This window comes from Blennius ocellaris, assembly GCF_963422515.1.
Source record: "Blennius ocellaris genome assembly, chromosome: 5".
In the NCBI taxonomy this organism is placed as follows: domain Eukaryota; kingdom Metazoa; phylum Chordata; class Actinopteri; order Blenniiformes; family Blenniidae; genus Blennius; species Blennius ocellaris.
This window is the reverse complement of record NC_137654.1, coordinates 22,328,727-22,336,092: the sequence shown is the minus strand read 5'-3', so window position 1 is coordinate 22,336,092 and position 7,366 is coordinate 22,328,727.

Below are 7,366 nucleotides of genomic sequence, written 5' to 3'. Positions count from 1 at the left end.
AAAAAAACAAAAAGAACACTGCGCAGACAGAGGAACCCCTACGACAGATAAAGTAAGAATGTGGGTGAACTAACTCATGATGTAGACCTGAATATCAACATCCCCACATAACAGTCCAATTTAGATGATGTAAAGCCTGTCTACTTGTGCTTTTAATGAAAACAGTAACTCTTCTGTGTGCAAATCCCATAGATTTGTCCTAAACAAAGGACGCGTTTTCAGAAAAGCCTGTAACATTGATCTATGAAAGAAAACAAACACATTACAAAGCATCTCCAACAAAGAACAGCATGTTTTCCATGTAGATACTTTGATACGCAGGAACAAGATTGGACCAGCCCAGAGAGAGTTGTGTCACTGTCTTTGTGTCTAACGTGTACAGATGTGTTGAGGGGGAAGCAGCACATTCAGGAGCAGTATTTGTCTCCTCTGGGCAGTTTTCTGCCCATGTGTCGTGCTCTCATTATGTGTGTGTGTGTGTGTGTGTGTGTGTGTGTGTGTGTGTGTGTGTGTGTGTGTGTGTGTGTGTGTGTGTGTGTGTGTGTGTGTGTGTGTCTGTGTGTGTGTGTGTGTGTGTGTGTGTGTGTGTGACTCCTCCTGGCCTGTGCATTACAGGCCCATGCTGGTGGTGGTGACTGCTGCTGTTGCCATGACAGCAGCGCAGCAGTGTCTCCGGCCGTGCAGAGGGTGAGTGGGATGCCCCGTCCTCATCTCTCCATCCTGACTCAGACAACGGCACGTCGGCCGGAGAAGAGGAAAAAGCCCCACCTCGGCCGTCAGCTCAGCGCCACGTCCACCCACTGGGTAAAGAAACAACTGAACTCACTTGTGTGTGTGAGGGTGATGGAGAGAGAGACCACGCGTGTGTTCATGAGTTCATATGTGGCGAATGGCCGAGGCCCCTCTGCAAGCTGTTTCGTTTGGTTTCATCATTTTTTTGGCCCGGTGCTGTTTCCTCTCTCAGGACTGGCCTGCTCCAGGACGCTCTCAGCCTCCCCCCCCCCCCCCCCCCCCCCCCCCCCCCCCCCCCCCCCCCGGGGGAGCCAACGTCTCAGCATCTTTGTTTGAAAGGTTCCGTTGAAGACACAAACATGCAGTCTGTTGTTATAAGAAACATACGGTACTCTGACTTTCTTCTTGCTCTTCATTTCTAGGGCAATTCCATGATGGTTAACCAAAACACATGCCCTGCATCCATACAAGGAACGGCCCCACAACCATGAAGCTGAGGTCAGTAACTTTAGACGACATTGGAAAGACAGTAAACCTCTTCGTCCCGTCACTGAGCGGATGAGTGAAATGTTTTCAACTATCCGCTTCTGATTGAATAGCTGCTTTCAGCGTGTGATCACTTCCTCATCATAGGGAGATTGACAGAATGAAAATAAAAAGTGCATTCTTCAGTTTTGTCCACATGAGTAAAGAATAATTCCACAATCATTTGCAGGTGTCTTTGTGCTGTAGTGTCTTTAAAGTAATAACATTTGACAGGTGAGCAGTTTAGTTTGGATTTAGGCGTTTCGCCGTTCTTGAAAAACCTTCTGCATTATAATAATAGTTTAATGGCTCACTTGTAATTTACTTCTGAAATCTAATAAGCATTCATTGTTGTAATATGGAAAAGTGACTGTGATCTAAACTGTGAACATGAATTAATCCACAAATATACACATTTTTAAGCATTTAAGTTCTGCAATATATGCAGTTTTACTGGTTTGCAACAGAGGAGATTTTATAAATGATTTTTTTTTTCTTGCTTTGCTGTGATGGTTTCTCTTCGTATAGAAATAATACAATAATGCACCAGATTTAATGTGATTATCCAAGGAGAGGGTGGTGGACAGCATTCACACTTAACAGTGACAATGTCATAGTTCAACTATATATATATATATAGTAGAAGTAGTATATATACTACTTCCATATACAACACTTCCACGACACTGAAGTTAAATAGTTTTCCTTCATCTAAGACAAAAGAAAGCACTCCGCTCTGACATTTAAATGGTTGAAATCACAGGAAACCAACTATTACTGGATGTTTTTGCACATGATTTCAAAGATAATTATCCACCCAGGTTTTATCGTCTCAAAGCTTTATACCTCTCACTTCACAGTTTTACCTGTTTGGAAATGATACACTTTTAAAGGCTACAACAACAAATTAAATTAAATCATCTCAACAACAAAAAAATCAGCAGTTTCCAATGATTTTCTGATTGTGACAGATATAAGTTGTGTTTTTTTTGTGTGCGTGTGTGTGTGTGTGTGTGTGTGTGTGTGTGTGTGTGTGTGTGTGTGTATGTGTGTGTGTGTGTGTGTCTCCACCACAGCTTCACACAGAGAAGACCGACATCTTCAGAATATATATTTTTAACCAACAAACTCAATTAAAAGTGTCCCATAAATCCCAGTTTACATTTAGAAATCTTTTGAGGAGCAACGACTGCAGGAAGCAAACTCCACTTACAATTCATAGCTAATTTCCACTCACCAAAAAAAAAAAAAAACTACAATGAAGGTTAAACCCAACCAAACTAATTACACTATCGATGTACACTGGCATACAAATGCTGTACTCCACCCTGACACTGGAGGTCAATGCAACAAATCACATTATATATAAAAAATACCATTTCCATAATTAATGTGGCATTTCAGGAACACATTATTAAAGAAAATTGCTGTGTAATTCGTAAACTTTTATATTGCGCACTGAGCCTGTTCGGGGTGTATCTGGCTTTCTTGAAAGGCCTCATGCACAACGTTTTCTATACAACCAACAAAACGTCTTAGTCTTTTCGGGCCAAACCTGAGTTTGCTTTGTCGACTGGTAAAGTTGCATCAGTGCTTTAAAGACACAAACACCGTGAATTATTAACCCAGTGATTTGATTTGACTCCCCTTGAAAGACATTTAGAAGTCTGAACAAGCTGAACATATTTGGTACGTAAAAAGCAAAAGAACACACCACTAACTTTAACACACATTGTTGTATCTCCATATAACAAACACAACAAATCACAAGCTCCATTTGACTGCTAATGACTTCTTTTGATGCTTTAAGTACATCCAACTGCTAATTTAGTGCTTATATGTATTATTATTATTAAAAACACAGTTTGTGCTGGTGGTTCAACTGCAGCGTCTAATTTTAGACTCTGATATTAACTGCTAAAATCACACATATTTAACAGGAAGCGGGACCCATGTTGCCCTCTTCGCTTCGCCCCCCCCCGAGCAGGGATCATCTCCCGGTGCCACCATCCGTGCACTTCAGCTGTCGGACCTGTAGGCAGGGTCACGCCTCCTCACTCCTAATGAGGCGAAACCGCTGTAATTACGCTCACAAACCCCCACTGAGTGCTTTCCGTTTCGCCGTGAGGTGGACTGCTCCTGTCCTGGAGGGGCCACAGCGAGGGCCCCGCGTTGCGCTGAGATGACCCGCCTCCAGTAGTGAATCCGTCCTCTCGGCGGCAGAGAGGGCACGGGGGCAACATTCTCGCGGCGTCTGTTTACGCCATCAACTCAGTGGCTCGTCGAGTCCACACTCAATGGACTCAAGTCAATTAAAAGGAACAATCCACTATATAGGAATTAAGAAGTGTGTGTGTGTGTGTGTGTGTGTGTGGGGGGGGGGGGGGGGGGGGGTCATTGTCTGTGAAAAACTACACGCACAGGTAACAGTACATGTTTTAGGTGGATTGTTTCAAATGTTAAAATCCACATTCAGGCAAAAATGGGTAATTTTCTTGAGAAAACTGAATATAAAGGGACGGTCCCAGGACCAGTCAGACGTGTCGTCATCGTGAGACGCTTCCCTGTTCCAATGCAGGTTGGTCGTTTCTGATCGGACTCTGCATGTTCTTCCGTGGGTTTTCTTGGGTGTTCTGATTTTTTTTTTCTCCCACAGTCCAAAAGACATACATTTGAGGTTAATTACCATCTTTAAAGTTTTGTGAGTGTCACTGCCGTTGTGTGGTCTCTCTATGTGTTTGACCTCTGCGGACTGGCATCCTGTGCAGAGGGGCACGCTGCCTTCTACCATATCCGTCTGGGATTGGCTGGAAGATGAGGTTGGATCGGGAACTTCAATATCAGGATATGATGAGTTAGGTATAGATAGTGTCTACAGCTCTAGAGGGAAATGAGTGAAATTTGAATGATGAACTGAAGAGTTGTAAATGAGTAAATTGTTGCACTAAAGTCTAAAGTTGTTTTTTTTTCATGCCTGTTTTATATCACATATTCATTGTGTTTGGTTTTTTATATCACAGAAGAAGCATTATCATAAGTTAACGTTTAATATTATGACATTGTATGTGTGAAACTGGTGTAGTAGTTTGAACACTCACTTCAGAATGGTTCTATTTAGTTGGAGTTTGAATGTCCTTCTTTCTTTGCATACTCTGTCTCCACTGTCTCGTCAGACATTTCAAATTCCTCTCCTATTTTTTTCAGTTTTCTACAGTGTGCAATAGTTTGTTACCTTCATTATTTAAATTAAAAATACGACACCATCAACATAGAATCTTGGTTAAGTTTATTTCTTGCTAATGCACACAGGTCGTGTCAAATAATTTAAAATACAGATGAACGCCATTATTACACAGTATTTTATCATTTGCTTGTGGACTGTATTCATTGCAAGACCATGCTACCGTGGAAGTGAGAGGGGAACAAAATCTTAAGGAAATTTACAGTTTCCATTCCTTTTTTAAAAAAAAAAGTGTTTTGTTTTCCTCCAAAAAAATGACGTGCAGAGTGTAGCCAACACCAGAAACTACAGTCACTGAAGTCATGTTGTGTTGTTTGTAGAAAATAATGTTTACCTCTTGTTTTATCATCACGCTGTTATGAGGGCTGCAATAATCACTCAGTATTTTTTTTAACCCATGTTTTGACACCAATTAGTGAATACCAAGAAGAAATGAATTTTTAGCTGTTTGTGTAATTTGCATCATATTGGCACAGCATCGCATATTTATTGGCTCGTTTGTTATGAAGCAGTTTGATAAAGAGGGCCTTCGTTCAAATCTGGCATTTTCTTGGACTGTTTCACACCATAAAACACAAATGAAATCCCAGTTTATGTGAGACTAATAATCAAAAACGAATTTGTTTTGACCATAAAATTCTCCAAAACAGGTCATGAGGTTATTGGAGGAACTTGCGTAACACAGAAATAGTACGTACATGTTGCAGGAGTCTCATCCAGCTGCTCCAGCTGTGTCTGATGGAACTAAAAAAAAAAAGTGATTTAAATAAAAGGAGCACTGTCTAATATTTAACACTTACATCACTTGGTGGCACATCGGGGTTATACTTATGCTCAAAACTCTTGTTCATTAAAATATCACGAATTTGCTCATTGTGAAGCAATTAAAAGTGTCATGCATTGCTTCTGGGGACAAAGTTGGGTTTGTTTTACATACACTGACATCATCACAAAAGTATGGAAGAAGCGCTCCTCCAGAATATGTGAGCGGATGTGTTTCCATAACTGATTGTATCACTGGGAGCGACTCTCTAGGTTTTCTCCTCAGGGGTGTTTACACTGCTAACAAGAATCTTCGTGTCGGATAGTTGTCGTGTAAACAAACAAAATCTGTCTCGGATGAGGGTGCAGCCACCTAAACGGGGCTTGTGAGGGGTGGTGGTGGTGGTGGGTGGTGGGGGTGTAGAGGGGGAGGTGATGGGGGGGGGTCACAGTAAACAGAGAGGCAGCAGCAGCAGCAGCAGAGCTGTGAGTGTGAGACGCAGTCAGAGGATGAGAGGCAGACACGCTGAGGGGGAGTGATGGTGAATCAGCCTCCGTTAGGGTGACAAGTTTACCCAGCACACAGCCCTGTGTTGATCTGTAGGCCAGACTGAAGTCTGACTGGCAATCCAGATCACTACCGCCGCCCGATGGAGGAGCTGAGAACTGCACCCATCCTGAGAGGGGCCTGTCCTGAACAGAGAGCACAGAATCAGTGTTAAGAGTTTCAATTAACTGCAGTTTGCTTCTCACGATGTTCCTTTCTAGATTATTATTATTATTATTATTATTATTATTATTATTATTATTATTATTATTATTATTATTATTATTAGACTGATGCATCTTATTTTCGAATGAACTCTCACTCCTGTCATCAACTTTTGAGTAGACTGAACAAAACTATCAATTTATTTCGGTTTGTACTCGTGGGGGGGGGGGGGGGGGGGGGGGGGTTGGTGATAAATCTTCCCCAGTGGTCCTGTACTGTAAATTTAACCACAAACCTTTGCTGTTGTTGTTTTTTTTTTTATTTTTTTTTTTAGTTGTGTAATGTATTTCAAGCAAACAGGTCAAGGTGCCCTAAGCTTAACCCAAAACATGCTTTAAAAAAAAAATACATTAAAACAATTAATTGTAATTAACGTCCAAGTATAAGAATCGACAACTTAACAGTGAGTGTAGTTTATTCTGGTTTATCATATAACGTGTTATGAGCGCCATATTGAATCCCTCACAAAAGTTTTAGAAATATAATGACAAAGACTCAAGTGTTTAATCTTTATCTTCTCATGCTGTGACTGTAATTGCAGTATATATGAATACTGAATCATACAAATATGTTACCTGTCTATTTGAATTTGTGTTGTTGCTGAGGCATTTGACGAGCTTCATGTGAAGTTGTGTGATGGTCAACACTGGATTTGTGAGTCATTATAGTGCTCTCTAAAGTACATTAGGAGAAATTCCAGTCTCCTGTTAGCATGTGGGACAGTCTAATACTTCACAGCTTACAGTAGTGTATGGGATCTGTTTTTAAAATGATGTGTGGTGTTTTAATATCAAACATAAAGATCAGTTTTCTTGCATTGACGTGGGGGTGCTGGGTATATCTAAACAGATGTTGAAATGTTTTATTTGGGATTCTAAACATTTATGGGTTGTAAGCTATAAAATGGTGCGTTTCCATGAAGCTCATGGATCATATATGTATGTAGGTCAAACAAGTATGTTTTATTTTGTATTTTTAAATACGACTTTGATTGATTGAGGCTGGTTAAGTCTGGTGCGCGACATGCAGGTGCATGTGTCCAGGACTGAGGGAGCATGCTGTAGATTGGGCCTCAGGTTGCGATAATCACCTTATTATATTTGCAAATGCAGTGCAAATTCACACTCCAGTGTGGCCCTGCACGTGAACCTCACTATACCTCAATCTTTACCTCACGAGACACAAATCAAGTCAAATCTGAAGGACAGAAGATGATTCAGTCCATTCAAAATAGTGAGGCTAGGACAAGACAAACAGTGCAAGTTGGGCGTCACAAAAAGAGTTTAATTTTGATACCTAGCCTGAGGACGGCTCCATAATGTATGTATATCTTC